We start from the raw sequence: 17,818 nt of genomic DNA, 5'->3' as shown, positions 1-17,818 counted from the left end.
AGAGGGACAGAGAGTTAGAAACATCGATGAGAGAGATTGATCAGCTGCCTCCTGCATGCCCCCCACTGGGGATGTGCCCACAACCAGGGCACATGCCCTTGACCGGAATCGAACCCGGGACCCTTGAGTCCGCAGGCCAACGCTCTATCCACTGAGCCAAACTGGTTCGGCGATTTTTCATTTTTTATCAGTATTTTGCCATATCAACTTCGTTTATTTTTAATAATTTAAAGTTTTGTTATTTTAATTCATCTAGAATTTAACTCTTAACAATCAAAAATCAAACAATAAACATGATTTATATATATATATATGAAATACCTACTTTTATTTGCTTTAAAATGTCTATATTTCATTTTGTAGTTTTTTGAATTATCAAATATATACATTTATATATATTTATATGTATGTTGAGGAAACTATCTACTTTTATTTGCTTTAAAAGTTTTATTTCTATTTCTTAGTTTTATTGAATTTATGAAAGAACCGTTTGATTAGGTTAATTATTTTTAAAATACTGCTTTTGGTAAGACATATATCATTTAAATTACTTTTATGCAAAATGTTTTTTATGTCACCAGAAGTCATTTAATATATATTTTTATATATTATGGTTCTTTATTTTGATTCATGTTTTAGTGTAAATCTAAAGAAAAATATACCATGTAAATTGAATAATTCTAAATTTGTATATTTCTAATAATCTTTTTATGCTGCTAAATGTAAAATATTGGTTCAGAACCCTTTTTCAATGTTGTCACTCCAGTCTCCTAGCATTTAATGTTAAGAAAAAAGCCCAGCTTTTTAGAGGTATGTTTTTTTCTCTTTTAATGATGTTAGGATTAAATATTGGTTCAGAACCCTTTTTCAATGTTGTCACTCCCGTCTCCTAGCATTTAATGTTAAGAAAAAAGTCCAGCTTTTTAGAGGTAAGTTTTTTTTCTCTTTTAATGATGTTAGGATTGTTTATTTTTTCTTAAAATTTATAATTTTCATCAAAGTCTAGGTTTATATTCTTTTTAAAAATATCATGATGAGATATTTTAGTTTGTATTATTATAACTTTCTCATTTCATTAAAATGTTATTTTTTATATTTTTCACTAGAGGCATGGTACACAAATTCGTGCACAGGTGGGGTCCCCAGCAATCAGGGCAATTGGGGCTGATCAGGGCAATCGGGCCGATCAGGGGCCGGCTGGGGGGAGGGGCTGTGGGAGGTTGTTTGGCTGCAGGAAGTTGGCTGTTGGAGTGCACTGACCACCAGGGGTCAGCTCCGGCATTAAGCGATTGCCCCCTGGTGGTCAGTGCATTGATATTGCAACTGGTCAACCAGTTGTTTGGTCAACTGGTTGTGTGGGAGGTTGTTTGGCTGCAGGAAGTTGGCTGTTGGGGTGCACTGACATTGCAACTGGTCAACCAGTCGTTTGGTCAACTGGTTTAACAGTTGCTTAGGCTTTTATATATATACTAGAGGCCCAGTAAATGAAATCGTGAGTGAATAGGGTCCCTAGGCCTAGCCTGCAATCAGGGCCATGTCTGATGCCCTGACGCAATGCCCCACGATGCCCCGTGACAATCCTCAATGCTCGCCACCACCCTGCGACTGCTCCATGAAGCTCCCCCACACTGCAATGCTCCCTACAGCTTGCCACTGGATGCTCACTGTCGCTTGTAGCCCTTCACTGCTCAACAGTCCCTATTCCCGCCCCACCACCACGCCCCTTCATGGTGACTGGTCATTTGGTCATCCTGGTCATCAAAGACACTGGGTTTTTATATATATAGATAGATTATTCAATCTAAAACATGTGTCTTGTTTATGGCTTGATTAGGTATCCTTTGTTAATATTTTTCCCTATCATCTTCACTCTTGATTTAATCTTCTTGTCCTTTTCTTTCCATTCATAGAGAGCTTCTTGTCCTGTTTTCTATATCACAGATTTTATTCTTACAGGGTTAATTTTGATTTTTACTTTTTTTATGTTCATTTTAAAGCTAATACTAAACTTATTTTTGCTTACTTAGTGTTCTCTTTTTCATGTAGCTAAAAATAGTTTCCCATGCCTCCTAACCCCCTTCTTTTTCATTTCAGTTGGTTGTTTTCTCATCTTATCTCTTGTTTCACAGACTGCATGTATTCTTGATTTTCCTTGAGAATATAAAGCTACTTAGAGTTGATGAGTTATATGTAGTTAATTATTTTCAAATTTTAGTTCTTCACAACATCTTATTTCAAATTATTGTCATTGTTATTGTTTTGAGGTTAATAATTCTAGGACAAGATGCCATCCAAAAGTTGGAATTTGCCCCAATAGAGTATTGTTGAGGTCTTCTTGGATTCCTTTGTTGTTATTGGTATGGTTTTTGGATTCTTCTCTCATATGTTAAGCTGAAGTCTTGGTTGATATAAGTTTATATCACCAGTTAAATGATAGTGACTTAAAGGAGTGAGCAGAGGTCTCTTGGTTGATATAAGTTTATATCACCAGTTAAATGATTCAGTAGACTTAAGGGAGTGAGCAGAGGTAAGAATCATGGATTGATGCAGGATATGTGGTTTCTTCTCTGTACTTGGTGAAACCTGCTATGCCAGGGACCATCTTTTGGTATCTAAATTTGCCTGTTCACTATCTCAATTACAGGCAGAGCTGTGTTTGCCTTCTGGGATACTCATTCCTCCTGGATCAGAGAGATGTTGAGCATGGGAGGAAACCCTCTACCTTTAAGTTTGTGTTCTGGGAAATCTGCTCTTGTCCATTTACACACAACACTGCTTTGGAAAGGCTATTGATTGGTAAAAATAAAGGCGGTTCTACTTGGATATTTCTTAATCTGTCCTGTAACTAAGCTTCAATGTTATTCATCATCATGTAAATTAGGACAATTATGAGAATGAGAGAAGGCTCAATTACAATTAAGCTGGCACAATAGGTAGAAACCCAAACTGTTTCAGTCAACTTGGGCATATGGTCACCCTACCTATGATCTACAACTATCTTTAGCCACTACCCATTTAAATTAGTATTATTGGGGCTCTATGAAGTTATTCTCTATAACTAATATATACCAAACTAATAATTTCTAATAATAATAACAATAGTGGTAGTAACAAATATCCATTTATTAAGTGCTTACTATTATTATAATCTGTCCCATGGTTCCAAAAAGAAAATTTATATCTACATATAGATTTTGAACCCTTTCCTTCTCAAATTCCCAGGAAACTTTCACCACTGATCCATAATTTTTAAAAAAATCATTTTAAATTATAGTTGACATACAACATTATATTAGTTTCAGGTGTACAACATAGTGATTCAACATTTGTATGCTTTACAAAGTGATCACCACAATAAGTCTAGTAACCATCTGTCACCACACATAGTTCTTATGGTATTATTGACTCTATTCCCTATTCTGTATATTATATCCCTGTGACTCATTTTATAAGTGAAAGGTTATACTTCTTAATCCCTTTCCCCTTTTCTGTTCTTCCCCTCACCCTCCACTCTTTTGGCAATCATGAGGGGTGAGTTTGTTTCTGTTTTGTGTTTATTGTTGTGTTGTTTTGTTTTTAGAATCCACATATAAGTGAAATATTTCAGGATTTGTCTTTCTCTGTCTGACTTCACTTAACATAATAATCTCTAGGTCCATCCATATTGGTTCATTTGGGAAGATTTCTTTTTTTTTTTATGGCTAAGTCCTGGTCCTCAATTTTTGAAGTTCATTGCTGTTCTTGGAAAAGAGAAGATAGAAGCCCCTGATTGTCTCTTCCTTGCCTCTTTCCCCCTCCCCACTTCACCTCCATTCTGCACAGATGTCCTTTGGTCATTTCACATGTGTATCTTTTGTTCTCAAATAGGTGGTAAACTCTTTGGGAGGAAGAACCTGATCTCCTAAGTCTTTGGCATTCCTCATAGCTTCCAATTTGGTACCCTCCCCATAATCTGCTTCCTGAATGGTGTCTATAGTTCTGAGGGTAGGTTTTCTCAGGCCATTTTTAACTTTCCTTGTCTTGGTTGTCATTACAACTTAACATCTGATCCAATATTGCTGTTATAGTTGGATTTCATTCAAATTTTAATTCCACATTTCATCTCAAGAAGGAAATTAAACAATTTGCTTTGGTTATACATATTTTCCTTTCTTTAATGGAGTCAATTCTAAGTATTTTAAGACAAACTCTAAATCTGAATAGAATATTTGTGATGACATAATTTAAATAATAGAAATCAATCTTAAATAGCTGAATTACAAGCTGAGAAGAGCCATTCAGTCATTATTAGGTCATCTACACACACTTAGCCAGACATTAACGTGGTCAATGCCTAGATTGCTTTTCCTTGCCTTCTGTTTTTTAATTGTGCAATTATTATTTGGTTGATGATTAAATTACATTCAATAGATTAAATTTTCTACTTGAAAAGGAAATTTAAAGTTTTTAGCTATATCCTTATGTGACGAAAGATGTGCCATAAGTTATTTGAATTACCCTAAAGATGGAAAGTGGGAAGCAAAGTTTTAAAAGGCTTAACTAGGGTTGACCTTTGTAATTGATTTTTACCTGGAAACTAGGGAAAAATCCAGTACTCCCAATTCAGCAAATTATTTATTCAGACTTTACCCAATAAGTTTCACCTCCATTTTGTGCTAGATTAACTGATCAAAATTGGTCTGATTACGTGTTATTACATTTCTTTACTGGAAGAGAGAATAACAAAAAGAAGGTAGTCACTTCTCTCATAGGCTCTAAGTTCCTTGAGAGCAATATATAAATCTTAAACTTCTTTGCATCCTTTCTTCGACAGCATCTAGCACAATTCCTTGGGCATAACCCATATTTAGTATGAATCTGTTAACTTGAACAGTATTTATTTATTAATTTTAGCAGACTTGGGTCATGCTATTTGTAAGAAGCTTCTCATCCCAAGAGCTTTCTTATTTCAGCATCAGCTCATGCTTAGCTTGTTGTTGTTTTTTACACAAAATCATCACATTTAATGTTAGGTATACCCATGATGAAAAGAGAAAACTCAAATTATCTGGTTACTCTCAAGTGCATGTCTTTCTTTTTATTTTATAACTTTCTGAATCTAGTTTTCTGAAAAGAAATGTTGATAATGAAACATTATCTGCAGGGTTTGGTTCAGCCCTCTCTTCTGTCACATATTTCTTACCTAAAAGACATTATTGTGCTTGGGCCTTAGTTTGCAGAGGTTATACTACTGCCCTTAGGCAATTTTCACGGTGTGTTTTAAAATCCCTGTACATATTAGGGTTAGGTATGATGATGATAATGATATTATTATGGCTATGTAAAACAATGTACAAATACTGTTTCTGCATTGCATATCATAGTCCTCTAAACTGATACCAATATTTTACTGTGCAAAGTCTCCAAAAACACCTTTACAATGCATTATAAGAGAAGAAGTGTAGGTATCAGAATCAGAAACTTGAAATAGTGTATGGAAAAGAAACACAATGCTGCCTACAGTAGGGTGTTCTACAGATGATGGGCACTTATTGTATTTTTCCTTGGGTTTGAAGCCTCCACTTTCCCCCCTCTCTATTGTTTTGGACTGTACTTACGGTTTTTATGACTCAGCAATAAATTCAAGAAACAGTTATTATCTATTAGATTGGTTATAAGATTTTTGAGATTTGAAATTCTCTCATTCCTTAAGTACAAAGAGTGACAACTGTAGGACTAAAATGTGCCCAAGATTGTATCCTTGCCCCAAATCACATATGGACTCCTTCGTGTGTTTTTTTCCATGGGATTTTGCAAGACTGTATAAATGACCCAAGAGTGAAATTCTCCTTGAAATCCATCCGATATATGACCCAAGGTATACAATTCAGTATACCTTGGTCTAGTGCCCACTTGTGGTTTCCGCACAGGTACACTAGACTGGGGTTTTTAGTAAAAGAAATGAGGATCTTTGCTTGTTTTACAGAGCTGACTCCATAGGGAAAAGCCCTCCATGTGTCCTGACAATTGAAGTTGGGAAACATTGGTTCTAGACTGCACCTCCACAATGGACTGACTAGGTAGGAATCAGGATCCAACTCTTTATCCTTCGTTGGCTTAACCAACTCAGGCTCCTCTCATTTTCAGCCTCTCCAATGTTCTATAGTTTTTAATCTACTTAAACATGCTAACTCTATTTTAAACATACACTCCCAGTCTACTGTTTCTCTGCTCTGTGAGATGAGACTTTGTTTGGCACAAGTATTAAAAATGTTAGGTTACAAGTAAATTTTCATGCATAGACCTTTATTCATAAATGGTCCTTTTTTACACAGTGAGCTTATGGCAATATAGTAGGCCTTCCATTAATGACCACTAACTGTATACACAGATGAGTAAGTTATGACTGGAGTTGATTTCCAAGTTGTAGGAAGAATGGTTGATGTTTTAACACATTTTCCTTCTGCAGAAGCATCTCCCCAGCTAATCAGTCTCTGGGTTTTCCTTGCTTGCTTCCATTTTTGCAGGAAATATTGTGTCCTGCTCATATTCACATTGCCCCAGTGCCTTATCCTATGCAGTTCACCCAGAAGGGATTGCCGTCCAGCCTCCAGAAGCAATGTCCAAAGGAGCACTGCTTGCGTGTGTTCCAAAGATGGAAATGATTATCATAAAAGACGTAAGAAGGATTATGTCAGGAATTCTCTCCAGATCTTCACATTTAGTAAGCCATCCTGTTTTGCATTACAGAATCACATTATGTTCTGCAGCTCTTCTGTGGCTGTTTAGTGTTGGTCATGGCTTTGTGAGAGATTGGGGTCAAAGTCAGCAATGTTTACAAACATAGGAGAAAAGTCAGCAAGAGATGGCTAAATCCAAATATGATCTTTATGATTCTCTAAGTGGCTAGTCATCCATCCTATAAACGGAAAGCATGGTTTCTGGCTACGCAAGGTGTTCCCTGCACTCAGAGTTTAAATGCTGTAACCAAATAAAATCATTCATCTGCACTTCAAGTGCTGGCAAGCTGGCCCCTTCCTGATGCCAGGTTTTCTGCCTAATACCTGGTATACTTTTTTATGGACTAAAGCTTAAAAAGAACCACAGGAGCCTAGGAACATATATGAGTTCATGATGAATTAAGAGCCTGGAAGTAACAGCAAGCCATTTGAACTGGGCTAGTGGGGTTTTCCCACAGCTCTGGCTTTGAGAGCCAGTGATCAGTAAAAAGCAGACAATGGGCCCTGGCTGGTTTTGCTCAGTGGATAGAGTGTTGGACTGTGGGACTCTGGACTGAAGGGTTCCGGGTTCGATTCCAGTCAAGGGCACATGGCTGGGTTGTGGGCTCAATCTCCAGTGTGGGGCGTGCAGGAGGCAGCCGATCAATGGTTCTCTCTCATCATTGATGTTTCTATCCCTCTGTCCCTCTCCATTCCTCTCTGAAATCAATAAAAATATGTTTTTTAAAAAAGCAGACAATGGTATTCAGAAGCAGAGAGAAGATCTTAATCATTCAATTCCTTTCTGGGGGTGTCATACTTAGGTAGATTTCCCTGTTGAGTTTCTCTGCCTGTCTTTAGATAAGACACCTCTTATGATTCACATGTGTGTCAAGGGCACATGGCTGGGTTGTGGGCTCAATCTCCCGTGTGGGGCGTGCAGGAGGCAGCCGATCAATGGTTCTCTCTCATCATTGATATTTCTATCTCTCTGTCCCTCTCCATTCCTCTCTGAAATCAATTAAAATATGTTTTTTAAAAAAGCACACAATGGTATTCAGAAGCAGAGAGCAGATCTTGATAATTCAATTCCTTTCTGGGGGTGTCATACTCAGGTAGAGTTCCCTGCCTGTCTTTAGATAAGGCACCTCTTATGATTCACATGTGGAAGTTTTGTGGCAGTTCCCACTTGCCAGGTGGAGCAGGTTCAGGAGGCATGAGACAGAGCAATGGTCATCTTGCTATGAGTGAAAGATGAAGTTAAGTGTCTTTCATCTTACGATTGGCTGAAGAGTAGTTTGGGGATGAGTCCGTGGCCCTGAGGGGATTGATAGGCATGCAGTAAGTCTACTCTCACAGAGCAGGATGCCCTTCACAACAGTTTTATTGAGACCACTTCTGCAGTTTCTGACATGAGTTCTATTTTGAAAGCTAGAAGGGGAGCCCAAGGAGGGATCATGATTACATTGTGTGCTTCCTGCATCTTTTCCAAGAAGACATAAAGTGCAATAGTTTAGGCATTAAAGAGCTGAATTTAGAGTAACATGAGTATAATTCAACCTCTATAGCACCATAAAAATGTTAAACTAAGATGCCCATAGAGCAGAAGATTGACACAGATATGATCCTTAATAAAAATTTTCTGGAGCCATTTCCATCCTTAAAGAGGTCCTCAGAGTTGTGTCCAAAATGGGATCCAAGTTTTATATCTTAGAAGCTGGGAGTGAGTGTCCCACAGCTGGATGTGTGTGGTTGAATCAATGGGTTCCACCTCAAGGTGCTTCCTTAAAAGTTCTGTTAGTGTCCTGTATTAGCTACTCAAACCCATTTGTGACTACATCTGACAACTGCCATTAATGGGAACAGAGGGAGAGAAGCAAAGTGCCCACAAAGAAGGGAGAACGTAGCATTTATATGCTGGAGAAGGGTGGATTCTGTCTGAAGACTCTAGCAATTATATTCTACTCTTCTCCATGTGGATTTCTGCATCGCTTTGATTTAAGCCAAAAGAAAAAAAAAATCAAAGAATGGGATAAAATTACCGCATGCAAAAGTTTATGATTTAAGGGAGGAAGAGACCAGATCAACGCGTGCTTCAGAAAGCCATTCCTGGACAGGCAGAGATGTGATGAGATCTAAATCAAAGAGCTCATCTACAGTGCACCAGTGACTTAGGAAACACAGTGTGATTTTATGGGGTCTTTGGGAAAGAACCCATAGAGAAATGATTAGTGAGACCTCAGGCGTGGGGAGAAGTGTTAGTGCAGTGTGGTTGAATAGAAGAGTTCACATTTCTCTGCCTGTTCTCTTTTGAAAAGTTGCATAGCTCCCAGGAACTTCTCCGTCATAGCCGCATCTTAGTTTCTGCGGGTGTAGACCACTGGGGAGCAAGAGCTTCCAGTATTAGGTGGGGTTAAGGATGCTTTAAGGAAGGGCTCTTTATTCTTAACTCAAAAGCCCCGAAGAAGAAATACTTAAATATAAAAATTGATGGGAATCCCAACAAAGTTTTCTGAAAACTTCTTGGTGTTGGTAACAGAGCTTGGAAACTCCCCGCAATGGAGGACATGTGAGGGTTTTGCTGGAGAATAATAGGTACACAGCAGGATTCTTGGAGAGAGGCTCACATGGGAAATAGAAGGTGGACAAAGTGGGGTTAACCGCTGCTGAGTCATACATTTAGGTTCCCATTTCAGCTATTTTTAGTGTTTGGGGGTGGGGGAGCTGGAAAAACGTTTGGCATTTGTAAATAATGCTTTTGAATTCTAACATTTTTCAAGTCATTTTTATTGTACTCTATGCTGGATCCTGAAAGCGCCTACATTGTATTTCACTAACTCAGGTACCTGAAATAACTGTGGTGGGTGCAGTTTGCACTCTGAGATCCCCAAGAAGCTACATTTGAGAATTTTTCTCTTCCTAGTTATTACAACTAATTTTCCCGTCAAATCCTAGAGGGCTGCTTTGAACCACTCTAACGCTCTCAAGGCAGAAATGTATTTCAACTCATTCACGCTGCTGCTAATCTCCTCGGTGATTTATGAGGTCTTTAAACCTTTAATTCTCTGTCTGTCAGAAGTCTTCATTGGTAGCAAGCTGACAGTTTAAATTAGTGTTTAGACATGGCTTTCATAATGTCAGTTTTGTTTTGTCTCAGCAGCGTCTTGGAATTCCTTCCATTGTAACTCAAGTGACTCATGGCAATAAATGACTCTCCTTCTCTTTTGTTCTTAATCAAGAAAGAATGGAATGAGCCACATAATGCTTGTAAAAGAGCAACTTTAATTAGTGCTCAGCTGTCGCCAGAGATGCTTGTCTTGTCTCTTTAGTACCTAAATGTAGGACATGATGCATTCAGGTGAACAAATACTTGTTTCCTGAAAAACCTCCTGTGGTTCTCTTCGAAAAAATGAAGGGCAATTGCAGCCACAATTGTCAAACTCAACAGAGAGACCCCAAGTAACTTCCAAGAGTTGTATCTGGAATGGCTTTTGTGGAATCGAATAAACCACCAAATGAAAGAAGATCTCCTGAAAGGGGTTTCCCTGCTCACCCGTAGGCCCTCCCATCCTTTGGGGAATAGTGCCAAGATACACTCAAGGCCACGAGGGCCTTTCCTGCCAAACTGCCAAGCTGCATTCTCCTGAGCTCTGAGTATAGGGCAAACTCCAGATCCTTGGGGGTCCAAGTTTGTTTACTCTCAACAACGTTTGACTTCCTAAGGAAAATGGTGAAAGAAAGTCTAAAATTCCAATAAAAAAAAAGCCCCTCAAGTATTTTTGGACATCAAACAACTCTTACAACACAGCCCTTTGATGAGTTCAGTGTAAATGAATCAGAAACATATGGATAGTGTTTATGCTCAAATGCACATGCATTTAAAAATTCTGAGATAAATTAGTTTAGTGAGCTAAGTTTGGGTCACTTCCAGCATCCAAGAATTTAGAAAATCACTCCTCATGAGTAAAGATGTGGAAGAAATGGTTGAGCACCCCTTGAACTGAAAAATGGGCACGTTCAGCAGCCGGCACTGTGTTGTGTATCGTAAATACGGTAGCCGAGGGTACAGATCTTGGGACAGCTCCAGACCAGGGAGGATTGGGGCTACTGATGTGGTGAAAGTTTCTGTATCTCATTACCAGCTGTCAGTACCTGTGCAAGAAAGTTCCACACTCCACAAACATGGCCCACCAACTTCCTCGGATTTGTTCAGTCCTTGGACACTTTTGTAAATCGCCTTTTATGCTTAGGCCATTGGAACCGATAGGCTATGGGGCACCATTTGGGTACAACCTGTGCTTCCCTTTCACTTTGAGGATAGTGGAAACAGCTAATAATGTTATAAATGTGAGAAACGTACATGGTCACATCACATACATGGTTTCTGGTTATACTAAAATAACATATATAAACTATTAAGAAAATCCCCATTTGGATATAATGTGTCCAAAGGCCTCAACATTTCTTATTTCTAACAAGACCAAAAAAGCATTGAATTTTTGAATTATCTAATTTTTACCCAAATGTGTGTCATTGTTTACTGAGGAAGAAGAAGGAGCAACGGGTAGAGGCTACTGTCTCTTGATACATCAGATTTCTTCATTATTTTGTACCTGTCTCAGTGGGCCAGGTCTGGATCTTTGATTATTGCTTTAGTGCAGTGGTTCTCAACCTTCTGGCCCTTTAAATACAGTTCTTCATGTTGTGACCCAACCATAAAATTATTTTCGTTGCTACTTCATAACTGTAATGTTGCTACTGTTATGAATTGTAATGTAAATATCTGATATGCAGGATGGTCTTAGGCGACCCCTGTGAAAGGGTTGTTCGACCGCCAAAGGGGTCGCGACCCACAGGTTGAGAACCGCTGCTTTAGTGGCATGTATAGTGGTAAGATGCTGGCTGTGAGAGTTAATGAAACTTCCCCCATGTCTCTCAATGTCCAGTCACAGAGCAGTACCAGTAATGTCCTTTCACTTTAGTTTGCTAAAAATGCTAAACAACTACTACTAGTGAACAACATATCACAAAATGCTGAGGGTAATGCAAAAATGTAAATAGCACAAGATCTCTAACTTCAAATAACCTAAAATTCAAGTTACAAAATGTTAAATGAAATAATTGCACAAGAGATGTCACAATAAAATGATATTTTATTGCTACACTAGTGACATAAACCATTGCTTTATGAATTGAGGGATTTAGGTGGACCTAGACAGTGTGGGGTAGTAGAAAGATCATGATACTTGAACATTTCTGGAAATGTAACAACAAAAAAAGAATACTAGATTTGCCTCCTCTCTTCCTAGAAGAGTACTGTACATGGTTGAAATACATTAATAAACCCTTTAGTCTGATAAAATGGAGGAAGAATTAAAAATCCTAGCTCTTCCATTAACTAATTGTGTGACCTTGTCCAAATTAATTGTTCTTTGTGACATTATTGTTAAGATGGTGTTAATGTTGATATAAACATTAATATTAGGTATTAATATCTATCTATTATATATTAATTTAATAGTTCCTGGAGTGATTATGCTGTGCCAGGCACTACTAATATGAAGAGGGGTGAATTATCAATGTACGCAAAGGATGGTGCTGTATTTGGCACATGCTGGGTTTGATGAAGGCAATGGTGTTGTGCTGGATTTAAATAGCAGGAAGAAGGTAAGTTGATGTTCAACTACATAATTTTTTCTTTGGTTAATGAAATTATTTGCATAGTTATAGGGTAAAAATGTTTAAGACAAATATCTATTTCTTCATCATATACTGTAAGCTCTAACATTACTTTCTTTTTTTTCTTTTTCTTTTCTCTTTCTTCTTGCTCCTTTCTCAGACCTTTGTCTGGAATGAGAGAAGGAGGTGGTACTGCTAATTGTAACAGCTTTGTTTTCACTCCCAAGCTTTGTTCTCTTCTCAAAACACACTTGGTTTAAATGTAGCTTTATAGGATGCTTGCTCACTCCTCTACTTGCTGCTCTGCATATGCCCTCCCTCCCTTGACTTGCTGGTCTCCCTCAACCCAGTGTATGACCTTGGGAATGTACATCTCTCTATGTGTCAATGTCTCCAACTCTAAAATAGGCTAATAATACTGACTAATACATAAAGCACTCAGAGAGCCACATGAAAGATACAAAGTCATATTATTATATGATCATGAAGCCTATTGCTCATCATTGCATTGCCCTATAGATATTTATGAAATTTTCTTCTCTTAATAACCTTTTATACTTTATTAGTTTGATCATTGTGAGACATCTTCTGCCTTGTATTACTAAAGGGATTGGGCACAGCCAAAAGAACAATTATGCTTCTGAGAAGCAGAAGGGGACTATGGGAAGGGTGGGGAGGGATAAAGAAATAATGAGCCCTCTGAGGATATCATATTTCTAATATGGTAAAAAGAAAACAAAGTCCATCATTCCATGGAGCCAAAATGATGTAAGCACACCAGTCAGACCAAACATCTGAATGTCCATAAAGAGCCTATAGAACAGTTCTCAACTTTCTGGCCCTTTAAATACAGTTCCTCAGGTTGTGACCCAACCATAAAATTATTTTCGTTGCTACTTCATAACTGTAATGTTGCTACTGTTATGAATCGTAATGTAAATATCTGATATGCAGGATGGTCTTAGGCGACCCCTGTGAAAGGGTTGTTCGACCGCCAAAGGGGTCGCGACCCACAGGTTGAGAACCGCTGCTATAGAAGGATCGTATTCATTGTGACCTGTTTGGAGCGGATCAAAAAGCTTGTCAGATGTCTATACCAGATTCCTATGAGAATCAAAGACTTAGTCCATTTTTGGTGGCTTCATGCCAAAGAAACCAAAATCTCAAGATCTCAAAATATTTAACTTCTAGCCCTGGCCAGTATGGCTCAGTTGGTTGGACATTGTCCCAGGCACCCAAAAGTTGCCAGTTTGATTCCTGGGTTGTGGGCTTGATCCCCAGTAGGGGGCGTGCAGGAGGCAGCCGATTGATGTTTTGCTTTCATTTAGATGTTTCTCTTCCTCTCCATTCCTCTCTCTCTAAAAATCAATTTAAAAAATCTTAAAAATAACTATTTTAATTCTAGAGAAATAGAAGAATTCTGTGTTATGGAAGGAATTGAAAGGAGAGAAGAGGAGGGAATACAGAATAGAATCCATTGTTCATCACAGAATCGAACACACCTCAAGTTCATGACATACCCTCAGAGAAAAAATGTTCATCAAAGTAAAGGTCTAATAAAACAGAGATCTTAGTTGTGGCTCCACCAGCATTCATCTTTTCGCCATCTCAATGTAGAATGTTTGCCCAATGTTCTTGGGACCACTGAACAGGGCTACCAGTCTCCTTTTTCTTCCTTTCTCTTGCACTTAGCTGCTCCTCTCGTAATGTCAGAAAACTATTTAAAGAACATCACTTGGAAGGATGCCAAGTTATTAGCCTCACCTGAGCACCCACACATTTCAGGCACAGCCTGGGAGAATTCATTGCTCTGCAGTTTAAGACCCTCAGCACCGTAGGAACAAGAGTGTGAGAGAGGTGAGTGCTTCGCTTCTCTATCCACCTGATGGAGACACTTGAAGATGTAAATGGGGTCTGTTTCTCCTGTAAGTCCCCAACCTCTGGCACCATTAAGGTGCTTAGTAAATGGGAATCAAGGGAATGAAACCTTGACTCAGAGGGAAGGCATAAAACCAGAACAAATAGAGGAGAAAGTGTAGCCAATCAGTATGTTCCGCAAATGAGAAGATCTGGGCTTTGAGCAGTCAGGACGTCAATCTTAATGAAATATTGCAACTTCATAAAAGAAAAATCCCACCTTGATTTATTATTCCTGACGATCACTGTTCTTTATTAAGAGAAAAGACTGAAAGAGAAGGGGCATGTCTATGAAAAAAAATACTATTTAATTTTCTCTTAATGCCATTAAAAATCTATCTATAGATCTATCTATCGATCTATCTATCTATCCATCTATCTAGTTATCTATCTTCTATCTAGCTATCATCTTCTATCCATGTCCTGACACGCTGTGCAGTGTGGTGGAGAGACCACTGCTTTAGGCTCTGTGCAGGCTGTGCAGCCCTGGGCAGTCACTTGGTCTCTCTGGGCCTCTGCTCTCTCTTCTATAAAAGGAGACCAGGGGGATGAGTTCCAGCTCTCAAATTCTGATTCTACTTCGGTTTGGTTAAAATTTAATAATTTGTTCCATCATAATTTTTACAAGTTATTTTCATTAACATAGAGAGGGCGGACATCACACTTGATGTATTGTCTCCTTTTTAAATCCCATATATGTTTCTCAAATGCACAGGGAGATAATAATACAAACAGAAAAAGCAAATTTAACGGATCATTATCAACATCTGCAATTCTTTTTTTTTTACTTGCAGTGATTTTTTAAAAGTTAATTTAATTATTTTCATCACCATTTATCTCCTCTATGCCCTCTTCCACCTGCATTTCTAATTTACACTCCTCTAATATGAATTTCCACACACTTAAACATCAACATGATGTTTTTACATTTAAGCAGAAAAAAAGCCAAATTTTCAACATTGTATTATAAACATTTTCAAGAAGAGTGAAAAGAATTAAGATTTTCAAATGGCATTTATTTATGTTTCTAAATGACTTGTCATCTCACAGCATCTTAAAGAATAAGACTGAAATACAAAGGGCACAACTAATCTTTATCTTGGCTTTAAACGTATGTCTAGCTGAGAGATAACTTAGGTAGGTGGGTTCAAAATGGTTTAATAAAACATGTTATATCTCAGAACATGAAGTTGTATTATTATCAAAAGCTATGGATGATAAACCTAACTGTGCTCCCTGTATATTTCCTTGAACCTTTCATTCTTGAGCTTCCATGGAGGAACTGCTCAAATCTTGGCAATGATATTGACCTGAAGCTTGAACAACAGGATTTACTAGTAAAGGGTGTCCCAAAATTCATGCAAGAAGTAATTTTGATAGAAAACCCAGGTTTATAATGAAAAATTGTAAATGTTTTATTGATTCATAAAGTATACAGTATAGGGTTATGTATGGAATAGCACATCAGGTAAATGGCCTCCGCGGCTTTGCTGGCACATACACAAAGCCGTGGTCTTCATTGGTCTTCATTGTCCCTGCTCCTGGGCCATAATTAGTACTTGGTAATGCTTATCAAATTGAAGTGACTGAAATCAAAGGGCAACAGATATTAGAATATGATTCAATAAACCAAGTAAAATTAGGCTTTTATTTTTTTGTTGTTGTTGTTAATGCTCACACAACATTCAAATCTTGCGTGAATTTTGGGACACTCTTTATATGTTTCCAGTGAATAAGCAAAAAAGAATATTTCTGAAACAGGTGAATTTCTTTTCACCCATCATAGTTTAAGGTGTAAGACTGTCTAGCACAGTGGTTGAAAATTTGTATTCTTAGTCTCAGAATCCTTTCTTTAATTAAATATGTGAGGCCTGCTTTTGGAAAAAGATGTAAGCATTGCTTCAGGGGAAGACTACAGGACCCTCTGTGAAATATTTTTGCGTACAGTCCTGATCTGGAATTACACCAGTGGTCTTGAACTTTATTGATACAACCTTATCAGTAAAATGTTTTTGCATACGACCTCATATGTACATTATACTTTAGACACAAAAAGGGAATTGTAAAAAGTAAGATAAAGCAAACATAACCAATATTTTAACAGTACCTCTATAATTAATAGTGCCCTAGCTGGGTTGGCTCAGTGGATAAAGCATCGGCCTGCAGACTGAAGGGTCCCGGGATTGATTCTGGTCAAGGGCAAGTACCTTGGTTGCAGGCTCCTCCTCAGCCCAGGCCCTAGTCAGGGCGGGTGCAGAAGGCAACCAATCGATGTGTTTCTCTCACATCCATGTTTCTCTCTGTCTTTCCCTCTCTCTTCTACTCTCTCTAAAAATCAATGTAAAAATATCATTGGGAGAGGATTTAAAAAAAATTAAATTAATTGCAAAATATTTCCCCCACTAAAATTTATGTTATTAATAATATTTTAGTTCCTTAGTTGCTAGTAGTGATGTTGCTAAACATTAGTAGTTAATATCCTAAGTAATTTATACTCTTAGCACAAAGTTCAATTTTAACAAGAGTGAATGTAAATTTATAATTTCAAATACTGTTCTTAATAACTCAAAACAACTTCTGGATAGTTAAAAAAAATTTCTTGTTTTCATTTCATAACTGAGGGAAGGTGAAGTGTCAAGTCTGTCTTCTCATTGTTTCTACATATTTGCATTATTGAGGGTACTTCAATTTGAGAATTCATTTTAAGAATATTTAATCCTTTTGTCTATTTTGTAAATCAGACAATATAATCTATAAATTCACATAATTGCACACAGTAATAAGTCTCAACATACTGCAAGCAAACTTCCAAGTAAGAATTGTGCCAGGAGCCCCTCTGTGTTCTGGGATTGGCACCTCATCTTCTGTTCATGCCACATGACCATCTGATACACAGAGCATGGGCACTGGTGTCAATTCATATATTTAAAATGATTTTGAGAATCTATATATATAAAAGCATAATATGCAAAGTGTCCCCTCGGGAGTTTGACTGACCGGAAGTTCGATGGCTCTCTATGACATGCGCTGACCACCAGGGGGTGGCGCGGAATGAAGAAAGGCCCTGGCCGGCAGCTGGCAGCCATAAAGGACCCTACCGGTGCACAAATTTTGTGCACTGGCCCTCTAGTTATATAAGAAAGATAAAAATACAATCAGTCAGAGATAGAATTTCTTTTCCCTCAATGCAGTAGGCATGGATAGGGTTCCACCACAAAATTAACGTGAAAATGGCACATTTGACAAAATTTTTCCAAATCAAATTGGATATATTTATAGCTCCCATCCTGCCAGACTGGGACACACAATTGAAGGCCATATTGAGGTGCCTGCTAAGGGCTCTGTCCCTTTCTTCCCACCAAAGGGGCTCCTGAGCCTTCAGGTGCAGGAGCTGCCACCACCAGGACATCCTTGCTGCTACTGCCACCAAAGCTTTAGAGCCACTCTGTGCCAGGCAAGAGTCTCCCATTTCCCAGAACGTGGCAGAAAAAATAATTGATTTTGACATTAGCCCATCTATTTAA

The sequence above is a fragment of the Myotis brandtii genome, unplaced genomic scaffold, assembly GCF_000412655.1.
Source record: "Myotis brandtii unplaced genomic scaffold, ASM41265v1 scaffold413, whole genome shotgun sequence".
Lineage (NCBI taxonomy): Eukaryota > Metazoa > Chordata > Mammalia > Chiroptera > Vespertilionidae > Myotis > Myotis brandtii.
The sequence above is the reverse complement of the archived record's forward strand: the minus strand, read 5'-3'. Positions refer to the sequence as shown.